Consider the following 20762-nt stretch of genomic DNA (forward strand, 5'->3'; position numbering starts at 1 on the left):
TTAGTCAAAAACTCTATCTGGAGGCTTCCAGCATTCCTTACCAACAGACATAACCCCTCTTCCCCCACCAAACAAAACCAAAAGCCAATAACTTCCAATGAGACAAAATTTCACAGCAATGAAGGTGTAAAATTGGACCCAATACCAAAGAATTGTATTCACACATCCTGGAGCACTGAAACTGCCTCCTAGGATCAGCTGAAACACAAGAATAGGGAAATATTCTTTGAAAATAAGGCATTATACTTCAGATAGAGTATACTCATTAAAGCAATACCTCTTTGTGTTGTTGTACCCCCAAAAGAGGAGTGAATGGATCCAAAAACAAAGAGAGGCAACACAGCAGGCAGAGGTTGCAGTGAGCCAAAATGGCACCACTGCACTCCAGCCTGAGCGACAGAGTGAAACTCCAAGGGAGCGGAGGGATGAGGGTAGGACTGGCTTTATATACCATCTCACTCACTAGGATCTCTGTGGTTCCTGCCCATGCAAATCTGGTTCCTCAGGTTTAGAAATCCTGTTCCCCAAAGTAAGAACACTCTTGCCTGAGAACACAGCAAGTGTTCCATTATATTACAAAGTTATGATTGCCACCATCACACTTTACCTTATTCTGTTCAGGGAACAATAGGAGAAAGGAGGAGTCTCAGCCATGATAGGTTTATAATTCAGATCAGAAGTTGGATATAGGGCTGCTTTTACACAAAGCAGATGGGATATTTACAGAACACAGTTGATCCACTTTGGTACCTCTTGGTACTCTCTTGCTTTGTTGTAAATTTGCGTGCCTGTGTGCAGCAACCCAAGCTGAAAAGAGTGCATTCTTGAGGGCTTATACCCTTCAGAATGAAGGTTGAATCTAAAATGTGTCTCTTATTAATAGTGTATAGTTGGATCATGGTGGGTTTCTTCTTTGTTTTAATCTCAGTTTTTTTTTTAATTAGAATGACTAATCCGGCCGGGCGCGGTGGCTCAAGCCTGTAATCCCAGCACTTTGGGAGGCCGAGGCGGGTGGATCACAAGGTCAGGAGATCAAGACTATCCTGGCTAACATGGTGAAACCCCGTCTCTACTAAAAATACAAAAAACTAGCCGGGCGCGGTAGCGGGCGCCTGTAGTCCCAGCTACTTGGGAGGCTGAGGTGGGAGAATGGCGTGAACCTGGGGGGCGGAGCTTGCAGTGAGCCGAGATCGCGCCACTGCACTCCAGCCTGGGAGACACAGTGAGACTCCGTCTCAAAAAAAAAAAAAAAAAAAAAAAAAAAAAAGAATGACTAATCCATTTATACTTCATACATTTATTAATAATGTGGGATTCACATCTGTCAAATTCGTAGTTGTTTTCCACATGTCTTAGGTCATTAAGTTTCTCTATTCCTGTCTTCTCTTAAATAGATATTTTCTAATGTTCATTTTAATTCACCAGATGTTTCTTTTTACTATATTTTAGGTTATTTTCTTATTGGTTTCTTTGAGGATTACAATAAACATGTTACCTATAATCATATAGTTCAGATTTATAGCAATATACAATATACAATATATAATATGAGCAATATACAATATAAAATATGAATATAGCTCCATTTCTTCTCTCATCCTTTGTACTAGTAATGGTACATTTTATAATTATTGCTGCACATAGGTAGATACATGTTTTAAACTATATTCTTTGTCATGTGTGCCCGTGATAGACTCAACTTATTTAGCTTATTGATCAGGTAATAATTGAACAGAGGATTCTACAAATAACTTGAATGAGTAAGACATATGAATTATTAAGGAGAAGAAGAGTTACAAATAAAAACTACACTGATACTGTTTTTATTATTATTTTTACCTATGTAGTTACCTTTTCCATATACTTTCTCTTTATTCTTAGCATAGATTCAAGTCATTCGACAGTGTTTCTTCATTTAGCCATATGATGTTTCTTTACTATTTTTTAAAGAGTAGGGCTACTAGCTATGAATTATCTCAGGCTTTCTTTTTAATTAATTCAAGACTGTCTACATTTTTTCTTTATTTTAGACGCATAGTTTTGCTGAATAGATAATTATTTATTGACAGTCTTTTTTCCCAACACTTTATTTTTTTATTTTTTTATTTATTTATTTATTTTTTTTTTGAGACGGAGTCTCGCTCTGCCGCCCAGGCTGGAGTGCAGTGGCCGGATCTCAGCTCACTGCAAGCTCCGCCTCCCGGGTTCACGCCATTCTCCTGCCTCAGCCTCCCAAGTAGCTGGGACTACAGGCGCCCGCCACCTCGCCCGGCTAGTTTTTTGTATTTTTTAGTAGAGACGGGGTTTCACCGTGTTAGCCAGGATGGTCTCGATCTCCTGACCTCGTGATCCGCCCATCTCGGCCTCCCAAAGTGCTGGGATTACAGGCTTGAGCCACCGCGCCCGGCCTTTTCCAACACTTTAATATGTCATTCCACCACTTCATGGCTCTAGTGCTTCTGATGATTAGTCAGCTGTTGAACTTATTGAAGCTCCCTTGTATATTTTGAGTCATTTTTCACTTGCTGCTGTAAAAATTATCTGTTTTGTACTATGCTCACCCCTGGGTGATGGGTTAAATCACACCCCAAACCTCGGTATCACACAATATACTTTTCTAACAAACCTGTGCATGTAGCCCCTGAATCTAACATAAAAGTTGGAAAAAAAAAATATGTTTTTGGCTTTCAGCAGTTTGACTATGACGTTTCTAGGCATTTAGGTTTAAACTCTTTGAGTTACCTCCTTTGGAGTTTTTTGAGCCTTTTTAGTGTATCCATTAATATGTGTGTGTTTTCTTTTCTTTTTTTTTTTTTTTAACGCTCTTGGAAAGTGAAAATTAAGGCAATGTTTAGACTTTCCAAAGTCACAAATATTATTTCTGCCACTTTTTGTCTCCCTTTTCTTCTGACACTCTCAATACATATCAATAAGCGTGATGATGCCCTGGAGGTTACTGGCGCTCTGCTTATTGTTCTTTCTTTCTTTTTTTCTTTCTTTTTTTTTATTTAAAGATTAAATAAACTTAATTGGTATATCTTTGAATTTTATGATTTGTTCTTTTGCCAGATGAAAATGTTGTACTTCTGTTTCATTTCAATCATTGTACTTTTCAAATTTAGCATTTACATGTGGTTCTCTCTTTAAAAAAAAAATTATATTTCTTTATATTGTCATTGTAAACATCATTCTGTATTTTCTTTTAATTCTTCAAATTAAAATAATTTTAATTTTCTCTAGTTCTTTGAACATATTTTATATATATATATATTTTGTAGCAGTAAGTCTTTCTGGTAAAGACCAGAAAATCTACTAGACGTATTTTAAAAGAGTTGTAAAACTGAACAATATCTTCTAATAGCTAATTTTAAAACTTTTGTCTAGCAAGTTCAACATCTGGGCTTCATCATTGCAGTTTCTATTGACTATTTTGCTTTGCTTTTCTTCTGTGTATGGTTCCTATTTTCCTGTTTCTTTTTGTACTACATTTTAAACAATCACACATACTAAATAATATAGCAACCATGGGAATCAATTTTATCCCTTGTCTTCAGAGTTTTGTTATTGTTGCTATTATTATTGTTCTTTGTTCATTTGATGACTTTCCTGAACTAATTCCTTAAAATATTGATATACTTTGGATGTGTGTTCCCACCCAAATCACATATTGAAATGTAATCCCAATGTTGGAGGCAGAGCCTGGTGGGAGATGACTAAATTATTCAGGTGGAATTCTCATGAGTGGTGATAATGATTTGACTCTGTATCCCTACCCGAATCTCATCTTGTAGCTCCCATAGTTCCCACCACCGTCCTCCAGACACCAAGATGGTAGATCCACCAAGAGCTTGAACCCTGTGCCTGGAAAAGCCACCGACACTCAACATCAGCCAGTGAAAGCAGCCAGGAGGGAGGCTACAACCTGCAGAACCACGGGCCAGAGCTGCCCAAGACCAAAGGAACCCACCTCTTGCATCAGCATGACCTGGAAGTGAGACGTCAAGTCAAAAGAGATCATTTTGGAGTTTTAAGATTTGACTACCCTGCTGGATTTCAGACTTGGAAGGGCTGTATGTACCCAATGCTTGTACTCCCACTGTATCTAGAAAGCAACTAACTTGCTTTTGATTTTACAAGCTCATAGGTGAAAGGGACTTGCCTTGTTTCAGATGAGGCTTTGGACTATGGACTTTTGAGTTAACTCTGAAATGAGTTAAGATTTGGGGGGACTGTTGGGAAGGCATGATTGATTTCTAAATGTGAAGACATGACATTTGGGAGTGGCCAGGGTCAGAATGATATGGTTTAGCTGTGTGTCTCCATCCAAATCTCATCTTGTAGCTCTCATAATTCCCATGTGTTGTGGGAGGGACCCGGTGGGAGATAATTAAATCATGGGGCAGATATTTCCCATGCTGTTCTCCTGGTAGTGAATAAGTGTCAGGAGATCTGATGGTTTTAAAAACAGGAGTTTGGGTCTGGTGTGGTGGCTCACGCCTGTAATCCCAGCATTTTGGGAGGCTGAGGCTGTAGTTCAAGACCAGCCTTGCAACATGGTGAAACCCCTCTCTACTAAAAATACAAAATTAGCCTTGTGTGGTGGCACATGCCTGTAATCCCAGCTACTCGGGAGGCTGGGCCAGGAGAATCACTTGAACCCAGAAGGCAGAGGTTGCAGTGAGCCAAGGTCGTGCTACTGAACTCCAGCCTGGGTGACAGCACGAGACTCTATCTCAAGACAAAAAACAAAAACAAAAACAAAACAAAATAAAACAAACAAAAATGGGAGTTTGTCTGCACAAACTCTATATATCTTTGCCTGGTGCCATCCACTTAAGATGTGACTTCCTCTCCTTGCCTTCTGACATGATTGTGATGCCTCCCCAGCTACGTGGAACTGTAAGTCCATTAAATCCTTTTTCCTGTATAAATTACCTAGTCTCCGATATGTCTTCATCAGTAGCATGAAAACAGACTAATACAAATGGTTTAGCACCACCTACCTTTGTGCTGTCCCCATTATAGTGACTGAGTTCTCATGAGATCTGGTTGTTTAAAAGTGTATAGCATCTCCCCTACTTGCCCTCTTGCTCCTGCTTCAGCCATGGGAAGTGACTGCTCCTACTTTGCCTTCTGCCATGAGTAAAACTCCTTGAGGCCTCCTCAGAACCAGATGCTGCCATGCTTTCTGTATAGCCTGCAGAAGTGTGAGACAATTAAACTTCTTTTCTTATAAATTACCCAGTCAAAGATATTTCTTTATAGAAATGCAAGAACAGCCTAATACTTTTATATATTCTTTGTCATATGCAGCCATGGCAGACTCAACTTATTTTGCTTATTGATCTGCTAATAATTGCACAGATATTTCACTAAATGCCTTGAATCAGTAAGTCTCCCGGCCTTTGCTCAGGGGTTCTGGGCATGTGTTAAAGCATTCCTTCAGTGTTTTACAATTTTACAGCTCTGTCTTAACCTTTATTTCCGGCATGTAAAAATCCTTAAAATCAATCAGAAGTAAGGAATTAGGCCTTCTCAACTCTCTTTTGGCTGTGCACACAGTTCTGTGTATATGTGTGGCATAATAGATAAATATGTTGGAGTTTTTAAAGCACCCTGTGGACATCTTATTTTCCAGTTCTTTCTTTTTGGAGTTTTAGTTCTGCATCTTTTTTTTTTTTTTTTTTTTTCCAACTGGTATTGCCACTTCAGGAAGATAAGACTTTAAAAATCATTGATTATTTGCAAAACATCACCCAAAGACACATATGTATTCAGGTATCTTTTTTGTGTAATTCCTTATTTTTCTTTGGGTATATACCTAGTTGTAGGATTGCTGGATAGAATGGTAGTTCTATTTTCAGCTCTCTGAGAAATATCATACTATTTTCCATAGTACATTAGTCAGACAGTGATTACACTAAAATCCCAGACTTTACACTGTGCAATATACCCAGGTGACAAAACTGTATTTGTACTCCTTAAATGTATAAAAATAAAACAAAACAAAACATAAACTGTATTGAGGATAGGTTAGTTCCCATCTAGTGAGCTCTAAATCAGATAAAATAAAGACAATCCCTGAGAATAAGACTTTATTAGGAAGCTATTTTAATTGTGAGGCAATACAGTGACAATACTCTGCACCTAGGGGTGAGTTCCAATCTAATTCTGTCTTCTCCATTGGCTGTTAAGTTGCTACTTTCAATTGTTACCACTCTTGCATGACTATTGATGTTTGAGGCTATCATGGGGCTGAAAATAGGAGGTAGGAATAGGACAAATTAAAACCCCACAAGCTTGTCATTCTCCCTAAGATTCAGACATTTATTTTTTCTTAAATAAATGTTCTCCTGGTTGTTGAAAGCCTGTTATTAATTTAGAGTCTTTATGAAATTGATTTTGCTAATTTTTGCCATTGTCCTCACAGCTTTTACAGAAGATAAGATTTTCAGAGATTGTTTATTAATCATCCAGTCTAGAAGTGGTTCACCCTGATTTTTAGTAGAAGACTAGTGCTACTTTATGGAAACATTAGACATGTAGAAATTAGCTGGTAACTTTTGTACTTTCACTTTATTGCAGAGTTGTTAAAATGAAATTGGTACTACTACTTATTTAAAATTTTGAGGCTGGGTTCGTTGGCTCACACCTGTAATCCCTGCACTTTGGGAAGCCGAGGCGGATGGATCACGAGGCCAAGAGATTGAGACATTCTTGGCCAACATGGTGAGACTCCGTCTCTACTAAAAATACAAAAATTAGCTGGGCCTGGTGGTGTGCGCCTGTAGTCCCAGCTACTCAGGAGGCTGAGGCAGGAGAATTGCTTGAACACAGGAGGCAGAGGTTGCAGTGAGCTGAGACAGCACCACTGCACTTCCAGCCTGGTGACAGAGGGAGATTCTGTCTCAAAAATGAATACATTAATAAATTAATGAATTAATCAAAAATTTTGAAAGAATTTGTCAAATTATTCATGCAGATACTTAATGAAATGTAAATTTAAAAAATGAAGTCTCAATACCATGTTAATTGTTCTTGTAGATTTCTTTAGTATATTCTTTTTTAAATATTTGTAACATTTTCCCTAAAAACTGTCCCAAATTTTTCCAAATGTATTTGTAACAAATTAAAATTTATTTTAATATTTTTCTCTAAAATTGCAGTTATTTTCACGTTCAAATGTCTAAATTTGTTTATATACATATTATTATTATTGCTTCTGTCTCCCATAAGATTTTTTTAGTTGTTATTATCATATTTTTAACAGAAGAAACAACTCTTTGTTTTATTAATTTTCCTTCTCTTATTTCAGTTAATTTCTGTTTATGACTTTCTTTTTTTCTTTATATCTTTAATTTATTTTGTTATTTTTCTTGAGATGAGTGATTCAATATAACTTCTGTTGAATTATGGGGTGTGTGGGTTTAATTTGCATGCTATTGTTTCCTTTAATTTAAAAAAAACCTGCTTTACAACATAAATTTGTGTTTGCTCATTTATTTTATCTAATTTACTTTAAAATATAAGGAACTTTTTAGTTCTTTTGTAAAATTGTTTTTCAAAATGTTTAAATCTCTGTTTTTTTCAAATTTTACTATACATTCTGCCTTTTTATTTTCTAATAAATTATATGCATTATATAAGGTACTATATTCACCAATTCGAAGATGCATTTTTCCCTACATTTAGATATCTCTATAATAAAAAAAAAAATCTTACAACCATTTAGGTTAAACTGTAGTCAAAATTTAGTTATTACTGCCTTGTATAGTTGAACTTGGTCATGCTATACATATAGTCATTAGTTATAATAAGTTACTGGAATTTGTGTACTAGGCATGTAGAGTTTAACTGTAAATATGTCTCCAAAAAGTTTATATTATAAATTAGCATTAAAATAAAACTAAGTTATTTTGTGCACAAAGTATCACAGAAATAAAAGAGGAATGTGTAAAATTTTAATATTAGTGAGGTCAATATCCATTATTGGAAGAATGAATGAATTTTGTATTTACTATCAAAGCACTGAGCAAGGGTTTCACAGGACCTAAGAAAAGAAGATTCTCAAAAATAGGTAAAATTTTGTTACATTTTGTTGCTGAGGTTTATAGAAATAGATTGCCTACTATATGCAACAAATTAAAGTACCATATTTAAGATATTTAAGGCTTGAAGGTTGCTATGAATTACTTGGAAAAATCCTAAGGGCCCTAGTGGACACTATTTTAAGAAAGGCTGAATCTATAACATTCTCGATGGCATACAAGATGCTGTTGTATAAAAAAACTTAGACACCAAGAAAAGAAAAAATGACTCAGAGGAGTTGAAATCTGTGTGAATAAGTTTCAATAGTACCCTAGCCAATGAATGGTCCATAAGGGGTTCTACCTGAAGGTTGAAGAATGACAATATCAAAATTTAGTCTAAACTAGACTAGTCAAAAAATTTATTTCGATTAGCATAATATAAACAGTCTGAGAAATGAGAAAGCAGTGTAAAATAGTTTAACTAATAGCATCTATTTTCTTTCTTTTCTTTATGATATAAAATTTTAGGTATATCATTAAACCATTGATGGAGTGTTTGATTTGGTGAAACGTAGCCTTTTCTTTCTGGTAACTTGAATTATTCCCTATTGTTTATTTATTTATTTATTTATTTATTTATTTATTTATTTAATGAGTTAGTGTTTGTTTTCATCTGTAAAATTTAAAATGAACACATTTATTGTTTCCATATTTATTGATTTTTAATATGATATCATTTTTCATAAAAGCTGGGGTTAGCAACATTTTCTTCTTTTGACATTTATTTACTCTTTTTAGTGATATTATATTATTTTTCCATTTCCAAAATTGATATTCAACAGAAGCTTCCATAGTTAGAACTCTCTTATTTTTAGACTTAGAAAATAATGCAGAACTCACTCTCAACCCTGCGACCACTGCTTCTTCTTTGCCTAATTAACGCTCTTCTAGTTTTTTGAAATCTGTGATCACTGGAAATTATTTTTCCAAGGGTCTGAGAAATTCTGTATCTTATGAGTTTTAGCATACTAAGCATTTAATTTATACTTAAAAATGTTTCTGCATTCAGTTTTACTGGATGATTCATTTTAATCAGAATTTATTTCTTCTTCCAGTGTCTTCTAGCAATCGAACATTGCACTGGAGAAATCTGAGATGAGCTTGCTGTCTTTTCCTTGTCTTTTTGCCTGAACCCATATTGTCTTTTCTGATCCTTTGTAGTTTTTCTTGATACTGGTTTTCTGTAGAATTTTTTCCATGAGACACAGAGGTCACATTTAAGCAGGAGATTTAATCCTTTCTTGACTTCAGAAAAATTTTCTTCAGTCATATATCTAAATATGTATTTGTCTCCTAGGTTTTTGTGTGTGAATAATACAAATGAAGTATATCACAATGACTTGCTCTTTTTTTTTTTTCTAATGTCTCTAATCTTTATTTATTACTTAATTATTTAATTTTTTCCTAGATGTTCTGTCATTTTTCTTATTAAAGATTGTGTTACCAGTATAAAATATTTAATTTTGCTACTTCTATATGACTTTCAGTTTTGAACATCTTTATTTTCCATTTATTTTATGAAACATGAGATATATGAAAAATATTATTAGCTTTAGCTCATCTGTTAGCTAAATTTCATTTGTTTTCTTTTCTCCTGTGTCTCAGCAGAGACATATTTTTATAGTCTTTTTTTTTTTTACCCTTTAACTTGGTTTATAATATTGAATATTATTTTCTGACAGATTCTTACTTCTTTTAGAATTATTATTCTCATGTATAATATCTTTCTCGAAGTTTTATATATTTGTTTTCTGTTTTGGAGATATTCTGAATGAGTAAATTATCTGATATTACTTACTGTTTGTTTATTTGATAGAAGTAGTTTAATCTTGACCTTCTATGTGCTGAAAAACATTACAGAAGGAAGTGAAGAAATTAGCTAAAGCAGCTGGAAGCTGTAATCAGATTTTTCAAAACATTTTCTCTGGCGTGTCAGCTTTATTTGCTAATTTGGATGTATAGCGCCTCTCAGCTTTTTATCTTTCCACCTCCTACGTTTGAGCAAGAGGTCATCATGACTCATTGGGAGGTTAAGTATAAGGTTAGGGCTTTGTTTTTCTTAATTTAAATTTCTCTACTCAGTTGCCTCAGGTTAATAGCAGAAAATGTCTCTATGTAACAAAGTAGACCAAAAAAAAAAAAGATTTTTTTATTTCTCAATATTTCTTCTGTCATATTTTGGGTGTGGAATTCAGTGGATCAATTTTTGTACCTTCTCTGTGATCCTATCCAAATCACTGAATTTTCATTGTTCTCATATTTTGCTCGGGTTTTCAAAAATGTGCTACTTGTTGGTAGAAAAACCTGTACCCTGCCACCTTGTTCAGTATATTAGTATTAGGCAAGGAGGGTATAAGCATCTCAACAAATCACATTAACATGAGAATCGTGTGCTTGATTGTTTATTTGTTCACTCTGTATGCATGTCTTTGTGAGTGTGTATGTGAGTTCCTAAGTGTGTGTATTGGAGGCATTATTATAAACAGTAAAGATATACAAGTACTTATTTCAGTATTTTATTTTAGTCCACTACAACCAGAAAAATAATACAGTTAGTGTTATAACTTAGAAACAATTTAATATTTTTTTAATACATGAACTAGGAAACTTTTTAAAAATAGTAAAACATTATTTTAAATTATTTCTGAAAGTGTAATCTATCTGTAGGCACAGTTTGATCATATTATTGATAACTTTTATATTTTATTGATTCTACTTCCTCATACTAAAGACAGTCTATCACAGTCTCCTCCTTTAAAAATTTTTGATTTTTTGTATCTTTTACAAACAAGTTCTGATATATAAGTCTGAGCAGCTACCACAAAGCTTGTCTCAGTCACGGCAACGATTATTATCTCATTCTCAAAGAAACACTGAGTTTTACATTATTTTTCAGACTTTCTGCAGTTTTTCACCATTCTCCACTGGGAATGTTCTAGTAATCTGAAAACTTCAAGCTGCCAAACTACCAACGTGTTCTGTGGTTCCCATACTTGTAAAACATAGCTAAAGATGTTACTCCACATTTACAATAGACTGACGGTTTGTGACTTCCAAAATTCATGTGCTGAAATCCAAACCCCTCAGTGTGATGGTATGAGAAGGAGGGGACTTTGGTAAGTTATTATGTCAATTACCAGAGCCCTCATGAATGTAATTAGTGTCCTTATTAAAGAGACATTGGAGAGCTTGCATGTCCTTTAAGCCATCTGAGATCTCAGGGAAAAGCCAGCCATAGATGAACCAGAGAGCGGACCTTCACTAGACACGGAATCCGCCAGTTTCTTGACCATGGATTTCCCAGGTTCCAGAGCTCTAAGAAACATATTTCTGTAGTAGCTGGAGTAGTCTCAAACAACACTGTTGCTGTGTGTGTGTGTGTGTGTGTGTGTGTGTGTGTGTTTGCCAATTTTTACTTAAATAACTTAAAAAATGTCATGTTGTATACTTTAGGTATATACATAAAAATATTTATTTATTTAAGATCCAAGCACAAGTCCATAGGCTAGACAGGTGATACATGTTGATGACAGATCTCATGATCTGGAAATGAGGATCATTCCCCTGAATACCAAGGTTTTGTTAATAAAAGTAACTCAATGAGCATGTGTGCAACTTCCTTTAAAATAAGATTTATTTCATATACTTATCAATTCTTCATGAAAGTAAAATCTATAATGGCTCAGTTCACAATTTCTCAGTAGTTCTACCCATGTCTGAATCTGAATGGCTTCGATAATTTGACTTAAAGCAGGAAACCTCCTATAATGCATTATGTATATAAAATATGTTTTGATTGTATTACTCCATGATTGCCTAGTAGGTAATTTTATGTTTAAAATATGAATATTTTGACTAACTAAATTGCTTTATTTAACTTACATTTTTCAGGTTATCATTAATAATATCCTTTATGAACTTGCTTACATGAAGTATACTAATCTTTTAGATAATTTGATTAGTTTTATCTTTAGTCTTCAACCTTGGAAGTACTTTCTAAGCACTTTCTTGAACCTAGTTTTGAGGTTAAATCATTGTGTCGTTAATATTTTAAAGAGACTAAATGGAAAGTTATGCTCATAAAGTCCAGACGTCTTTGTCACTGATATAATAGGGCAATGAGACAATTTTCTTCCTAAGAACCGGAAGATAGTTCTGTCTGTTCTGTGTTGGCTCATTTATCTCTGTTACATTGATGAATTCATTTTCATGACAATACTTGGTCTGAATAATGAAAAGCTGGAAGAATGTCTGATGGCCAAAATGGAATACTTAAAATTTTCTTTCCAATTATAGCTAAGCATCATTTTGAGATTCACCATTGAGATGATCAATCACTTTGGGTGAACAAGAAATGTTAGATGATATTTTTCAGCTAAATTACAAGTCATTTGAATAGTGTAATCTCTCTTAAAGCATTATTAAGCCAGTGTGAACTGTAAGTCATTATTATCTTCTTAAAAACAAATGTATAAAACATAACAATGTGTTTTCAACTTTTCATTTGCTATGAATTTGAATACACAGTATAAAAACTGTTTATTGAAAGAAACATAATCTTTATAAAACAAATTAACTTTTTTGAATGTTCATTAGTTAAATACATTTATTGGTTCTGTTCTTAGTCAATAATGAAGTAGATGATTGTGTCTACAAGGTTATTTAAATTACCTTTTCCAACGTTAGTGGACCTGTGAAGCTTCTGAAGATCTTAGTGAAGCTTTACATTTTTTAACAATCCCTGCCATGTCCACACAGACTAGTCAAAATATGATATCAATTTTTCTCTGTAAGAAATTTATATAGTTGGTCTTGAGCCTGTTGTTTGGCAGTTAACATGTATACAACTCTGAAAGAAATAATGCTTAAAATTTGTTGAAAATTTATTATTTTTTTTATAATTACATGTGGGAAAATTTAGTTTCATTTCTGAGTGACTTTGAACCAAATTTTGGCTTATGAGTTTTAACAGTAAGGCAATATTATCTTACCTCATAGTTATTATGAAATGAAAAAGAAATTGTTAATCAAAAAGCAATCAGAACTTGAATGTTTGAAAAATCAGCAGCCTACCATATTGCAAAAAAATGAACAGCTTGTTCTGAAAGGAACATTAAAGATATGGCCAACCAACCACTTGACAAAATGTGGGATTATACAACCAGAAACATTTCTAGTTTGAACCGAAGGGAACAGAGATGGACTCAATGAAGGAAGGCTGTTTGACTTTTGGGATTTGACAGGGCAGGATGGTAGAACTATTAGGCTATGAAAATGCATTATTTTTCAAAGAGAGTAAAAAATGACCCCAAAGGCAATTCAGACATCATTAGGGTCACCAGAAAGGTATCAACAGGTTAGAAGGCTTACATGATGCTTTGTGGGTGGGATTACTGCCTTGAGCTGTGGGGGTCTCGCTGCCATATTACCGGGCCTACAAGTCCAGACATGGAACCAAAGAGGATTATTCTCAAGCCTTAAGATCTAATGAATTTTGCCTCAAGATGAATTGTACCTTGATTATACTCATATCAAATTTAAATAATATTTGGATAAGACTTTGGATTTTAGAGTTGGTGCTGAAATAAATTAAGACTCTAGGGACTGTTGAGATGGAATGAATGCATTTTGCATATAAGAAAGACATGAACTTTGAGAGGCCAGAGAGGAAGGTACTTTTGAGGAAACCTCTACGTAATTGAAATAATGATGTAAGTTTGATATGGGTAGGATAGGTCAAGAATGTATTGGGAGAAGTGTGGTAATCCTGGAGAGAGCCAATGAATCAGATATGGTGGAAGGAGGCAAAACAAACAAACAAAACACAAATAAAACAAAGACAGAGAGTAAAAGAGAGATGGGGGTCCAGAGGGAGAGAGAGAGAAAGAGAGAATGTATATTTTAAAGTGTTATGGGCAGGTGTGAGCATATAGTTATATTAGTAATGAGAACAACTTGGATTTCTTTTCCTTTTAAAAATTTGTATACATAAAATAATAAAGAAGTTTATTAATGCTTTACATGCAGATTCATTGAGTGCTTACTCTGTGAAAAGCATCTTACTGATTAATAGTATGAGAAATTAGAAAAACTCTCTAAATCTTAATGGAGGATGACTAACTGACTGACGGAATGCTAAGCAAGGGAAAACTGCTATTATTTGTGTGATATTACTTAAGATATCTTATTCAGGATTCACTGTTATTATCTGAGAGGAAAAAGAAATATGGCTAGGGAACTGAACAAGGCCTTTGTTTATCCTGTTTTGTGTACGGATATTCCTGCCATTCAAACTTGATTTTACCCGCTGGATGATTCCTGGACTTTTGAACTCATGATCCTACAGTATTAATAGTGTGTGATAGAAGAAATGCTCTTTTTGATCATTTCTCTCTATTTGTATGTCCTCTTTCCTGATGAAGGGTCTCCTCATTTCACAGCATCAATCCCTCAGTATTTTTGTGATACCCACATATTTTTATTTCGTTTCAGTTTAGTTTAGTTTAGTTTAGTTTAAGACAGAATCTTGCTCTTGCCCAGGCTGGAGTACAGTGGCATGATCTTGCCTCACTGAAACCTCTGCCTCCCAGGTTCAAGCGATTCTCTTCCCTCGGCCTCCTGAGTAGCTGGGGCTACAGGCACGTACCACCTTGCTCAGGTAATTTTTTTTTTTTTTAATAGCAGAGATGATATTTCTCCATGTTGGACAGACTGATATTGAACTCCTGGCCTCAAGTGATCCACCTGCCTTGGCCTGCCAAAGTGCCGGGATTGATTACAGCAGATACCCACAAATTTTTCTGTGCCTTTCCCTTGACCCACACCCTTCCTTCAGCATCACATTTGCATCTTTAGCTCCCCTTATTTTTCATTTCCTTCATCCTCAGGTTTCCCCCTGCCAGGTCCTTCTTCCTAAAACATAACCACACTTGATCTCTGTTATTTTTTATTATGATTTCAGTTCTTTCTTTAGGGCCTACTGGTCTGTTGGGAAGCAAATATTTTTCTTTAGTACTACCAACATTTACATGAAGCGTCTTTCCTTAAATCTCTAACATCTAATTCAGATTTCCCATTTTAGGATTTATTTTCCTTTCACCTACTAGATTCAAATAACTCATGCTTTTTTGCTTCTTATATGTCATCAATGAGGTACTCTCAGGGTGAGCTTCCTGGATGTGCAACTAGTGCATTGTCACTGACTCCTGAGCTCAAAAGAGCCCACACTTAGGGTTTAATCCTTTGTGGTTGTCATCTTGACACTCTCAGTAGCTTTATGTTTGAACTTAATGTTTTCTCAGTGGATTCTGAGACCATGGAGCGTGTCCCTGTTCTTGGATCCTCAGAAGTGCGTCTTGACACTGCCATGGGACCTGTTCTTGGTTGCTCTCCCCCCTATACAATTGCATTCTGGGCTCCTCAAGGTCTCTGTCTCTCTGCCCTGACTCAGAGACCACTGCCACACTGCCCTTCCTGGGTGTGTGTGTGGAGAGGATCAGGATCAGATTGACATGCGCCTTACAGTCTTGAGAAAGAGATATGCGGGAGGCTGACCCTTCCCCTGGTTGGCAGTTTCACAGTGTGTTGGGGGAGCAGCCAGACAGAGGCTACTTTCCTGTGGGATAAAAGCTCTCATTGGCCCCCAGGTCAGCTACTGAGTAAGTTCTTGTGCATGTATTTAAACATTCTTGACATCTTTGGGTATTGCCTTTCTGCAAGTATCCCTGTCCCTGACTATACAAGTGCTCTCTAGACCAGCCTCATGACTTGTTTGTTCAGATTCTGTCTTCCACCAAAGGAGGCAAGTTTCCTTTCCTCTCTTTTCACTATTTAGAGGCAGCCTCCAGAAATAAGCAAAGGAATTATGCTAATAATTTAAAACCTTAATTTGTTTTCATTTACAATAACATTAAATAGAAAAATAAAGCCACCATGACAAATCAAAGGAGATAGCACAGGAAAAAAGAAACAGCTTTATATGTACCATTGGCAACACTTTTTACTTGACATTTTAACTAAAAGCCCGGCTTTTTCATTTTACACTGGACCCCACAACTTATGTACCTGGTCTTGCTCGATGTCTACTATTTTCTGACACTCTGGGACACAGACCACCAGCCATAGGCCCACTGTCCCTGGTCTTGCCCCAGCATTTCTTTTTTCCTACCCCAATGTGGTATGCCACTTCCTTTTAGGATCTTGTTACTGTAAGTCCATCCACTCATTCACTTTAATTTTTTTTTTTTTTTTAAGTAAAAGGGTCAGTTGATTTTTAAAATGCATATAATAATAATTGATATACAGAAGTAAAAATATTAAGGTGGAACAGAAATTTTGGTAAATTAGTAACTGTGAGTAATGGGCTCCATTAAAGTCCTTTTTACTTGAAACATATAGAATACTTGTGCTTCTCCTGAGTGGATATTGAATAATACAGTTTATGAATTAAGCAATACCCAAAGAAATTCCTATTTCTCCTTTAATATTGTAAAACAAAAAAGTTACTGGAATGGGATTTCCAGTGACATTCTGAGAAGGTGATACAACTCTGAGGGAGGTATCCTTGAACAGTTAAAAGAGTGCGGGTTGGTAAGGAGAAGGGTTAAGTGGAAATCTAGAGCTCTGAGTTTACTTCTAGCAGGCTTTTGCCAAGTGTGATAACATCTCTAGCACTGAGTTCTCATCTACACAATAGGGAGAACAGTAGTTTTTACACAGTTGAATAATACCTTATGAATATTAATACTTTACAAGTAGTAGAAAATATACAAACATTTATTAATAGTAATTGTACCTCCCTAGTATCTGGAACTAAAAGTGTGTGGTACCACACCCGGGTAATTTTTTTTTTTTTTTAGTAGAGACAGGGTTTCGCCATGTTGACCAAGCTAGACTTGAACTCCTGGCCTTAGGTAATCTGCCTGCCTTGGCCTCCTAAAGTGCTGGGATTATAAGTGTGAGCCACAGCTCCAGGTCTGCTTCAAAATTCTTTATAAGGGATTGGATACAAAGATTAGATTTATTTATTTATTTATTTATTTATTTATTTTCTAATTTTAAGGCTTCCCACAGTGAAATTCAGTTTGGCACTATGAGGTAACAACTAAAGAAATTTAAATGACGGAATTTTTCTCTTTTAACAATGTAGTATGTGAAAGATCTATCTGACCATGCTCTTTTTCATTTACTATTGCATCCTTAACATTTTCCATGCAATTGAATATTCTTATCGGATGTTATTATACATGAAACACAATGAGGTCAAAATTGACTTAATCGATTATTCAATTTAGATAATGTGATTGTTTTTAACTTCAAAATTGTAAGCAAATGAGCTTTCTTGGGACCAAATTTTTTGAAATATGATTATTTATTTATATATTATTATTAAATGAAGTAATTGCTAAGCTAAGGATAGCCAAATGAAAGTTTGATAATTAATTGTTTCGTTTTTATTTTGTAGAGGGCAGGAAGTTAACATAGACAACCTTAAAAATAACTTGCTTGTTTTCAAGCAAATTTAAGTAGCACATGATTGTTATTAGTTATTTCATTGAATTCACCCGGCAGTTTTCAAATAATATTAAGGACAATTGGACTATTAAGTAACCAACTTCTTATTCTAAAGACAATAGCAGAATGAACCACTAGAGGAAGTGACCACAATCTTGGCAAATGTAAGAAAACTCAATTAATTAATTATAACATTTCCCTGCTACACACAAAGTAGTATATGGTATGAATAGAAAGTAACATGAAAAAAATTGTTATATAAGACTCAGAGAATTTGCAAATTTCTGGTAATATGTTCTGGTCACTTGTTGCTTAAATTTAGGTAAGCTAAATAAGGATTATGATCAATAAAAAAAAAAAAACTATTTGTGTTAACAACATGTGCACGATTGCCACGATTGTTGAAAGAAACAAACTATCTGCATCTTAGTGTCTTTTGTTCAGTAAGCAAAATATTTCAAAATCATTCCATGATATGCCTCATCAAGCCACTGCTTCATTTCTTCCTGCATAATTTTGACAGAACTGTTTGGAAAATCAATGCCTCAGAGCTGTTTTGGATTTACTGCTGAATCCAATTATAGTGTATTATCATAAAAACCATCAAAGTGAAAATTATTGATGGAGCTTGTTTTGTGAGCATGCAACTGTTAACTCTTTTAAATATAAATATTTTAATGGCACAATTTCTCACTATTATGGAAAAGAAAAAAGAAATAAAATTTCTAATATGGAACAATAAACCATTTAAATTTAAACAAAGTTTTTACTTAAAAAATATGCAATGCTATTTTATACACAATTCACAGATAAGCACTTTAAGCAGCTGTGATTAACAATACTTGGCTAAAATTGTATGAGAATATTATTATGCAAAGCAATAGATTTTTTTTTACATTTTGGTTTAAAAGTTTGTATGTCCCAAACATACTTACGATTTCAAGCAGAAGTTTACATACAGCAACCACTGGGGCAACACTGGCCCCTCCCCCTCATTTACTTACAATCTATTTGTGTTGCACTCTACGACAGCAGAATGAATAGTTGTGACCGATATCATATGGCAAGCAAAGTTTAAAATATATGCTACTGGTCCTATGCAGCAAAACAAACAAAACAAAACATGAGAAAAAACAAAAACAAAAAACAAACCTACTAGCCCTCATCAAATGTAGATTTTTAAAAAACGGTTTTAAAATTTCAAAGAGGGTTGGAATCTTTAAAATGATCTTAAATTAGAGGTACATAGTTGAGACTTCAGTGAATATTTTAGTAATTCTATTAAAGTTAGAATAAAAAAACCATAAAATATATTCATTTTAAGTATACAATTTGATAATTGTTAGTAAATTGATACATTTGCACAACTATTATCCCCCAAATTATCTTCATACCCATTTGTAATCAATTCCTGTTCCCGGCCTCAGCCCAAGGAACCACTGATAGGCTCAATAGGTTTTCATTTCCTAAAGGAATTTATATAAATAGAGTCATACAATATGTAATCCTTTGTTCTTGATTATGTGGCAGATATCAGTTTTACTATTTTCAAGAAGCATATCTAGTGTTTAATATGTGTTCTCATAGGCAGTATGAACTAGCGTTAAATTCATTAATTTTCATTTCTTTCTTGTATTTTTCTTGTCTTTATTTTGCTGTTGCATTCCTAATGTATTGAGGTGAGCTACAAATTTATTTCCTATATTCTCTTATATTATAAGCTCAATTATATTTACAGAGATGTGATAAAAGTGAAAATACGTGAAGATAATTAATGTCTATTATCTCAACAGTAGGGGTTAACATTCCCTTTTCCTTTCATTTGTAATTGACATTTAATAATCGTACATATTTGTGGGATGTAGAGTAACATTTAGATATGCATATGCAACATGAAATGACTAAATTGTGGTAATTAGTATATCCACTGTATCAATTCTTTGCTTTGTGATTATTCCACGTCTTCTCTTAGAGCTTTTCGGAACTGTGTAGTAAGTTTATAGTTAACAATATTCACCATCCAGTGTTGCAGACACCAGAAATCATTCCTACTATCTAGCTGTAATTTTGTATCCTTTAACCAACCTTCCCTCACAACTCTCCCACTTCCCCTTGCCAGCCAATAATACCCACAGTTCTACTCTCTACATCAACGAGCTCACAAAATATTTTACTTCCCACATATGAGTGAGAATACGTGGTATTCATCTTTCTGTGCCTGACTTATGTTCACATAATGTCCTCCTGTTCCTATGTGGCCATAAATGACAGAATTTTAATGTTTTATAGCTGAACAGCATACATTTGTACATATATATGACTTTTTTTATTCATCTTTTAGTAAACATTTAGGTTGATTTCATATATTAATTTTGTAAATAGAGCTGCAATAAACACGGGGGTGCAGGAATCTCTTTAATAAATATGTTTCCTTTCCTTTGAATAAATACCCAGTGACAATATTTCTGGATCTTATGGTACCTCTATTTTCACTTTTTTGAAATCCCCCATACTGTTTTCCATAGTGGCTTTACTAATTTATGTTCCCATTAATAATATGAGTTCCTTATTTTCTGCATCCTTAAGAGCATTTATTTTTCTGTCTTTTTTATAACAAATAATCGATCTTGGATAAGATGATATCATAGTGTGGTTTTGACTTGCAGTTCCCTAATGATTAATGATGAGCATTTTTTTCTTATACTTGCTGGCCTAATGGCCATATTAATATGTGTCTTCTCTTGAGAAATATCTATTAAAATAATTTGTCTACTTTCATTTTTTTTTTTTTTCCCTGACAAGTTGTTATACATCCTTGTATATCCTGGATACTAGTCCCTTGTAGGATGAAGAGTTTATAATACTTTCTCTTCGCCCTGTTCATAGTTTCCTTTGCTGTGCAGAATCAAAATAGTTTAATATAGTCAATTTTGTCTATTTTTGTTTTTGTTGCCTGTGTTTTTGAAGTCTTAGTCATAAAATCTTTGTCTAAAATGATGTCCTGGAGTGTTTTCACTGTGTATTCTTCAGAAGTTTTATAGTTTCAGGACATATGCTTAAGTATGTAATTTATTTTTAGTTTATTTTTATATATCGGAAATAGGAATCCAGTTTCATTCTTCTCCATATGGATATCCAAGCTTCCCAGCATCATTTATT

General features: G+C 34.4%; 1 non-coding gene across 1 annotated transcript; it reads right to left on the reverse strand.

The window, feature by feature from the left end:
* Positions 1-3281: 3281 nt before the first annotated feature.
* LOC112623953 lies at positions 3282-3343 on the reverse strand. Its single transcript, XR_003119291.1, has one exon. It is a non-coding gene; the product is annotated as a U7 small nuclear RNA (small nuclear RNA).
* Between the last annotated feature and the right edge of the window lie 17419 nt (positions 3344-20762).

This window comes from Theropithecus gelada, chromosome 4 (genome assembly GCF_003255815.1).
Source record: "Theropithecus gelada isolate Dixy chromosome 4, Tgel_1.0, whole genome shotgun sequence".
NCBI classification, from domain to species: Eukaryota; Metazoa; Chordata; class Mammalia; order Primates; family Cercopithecidae; genus Theropithecus; species Theropithecus gelada.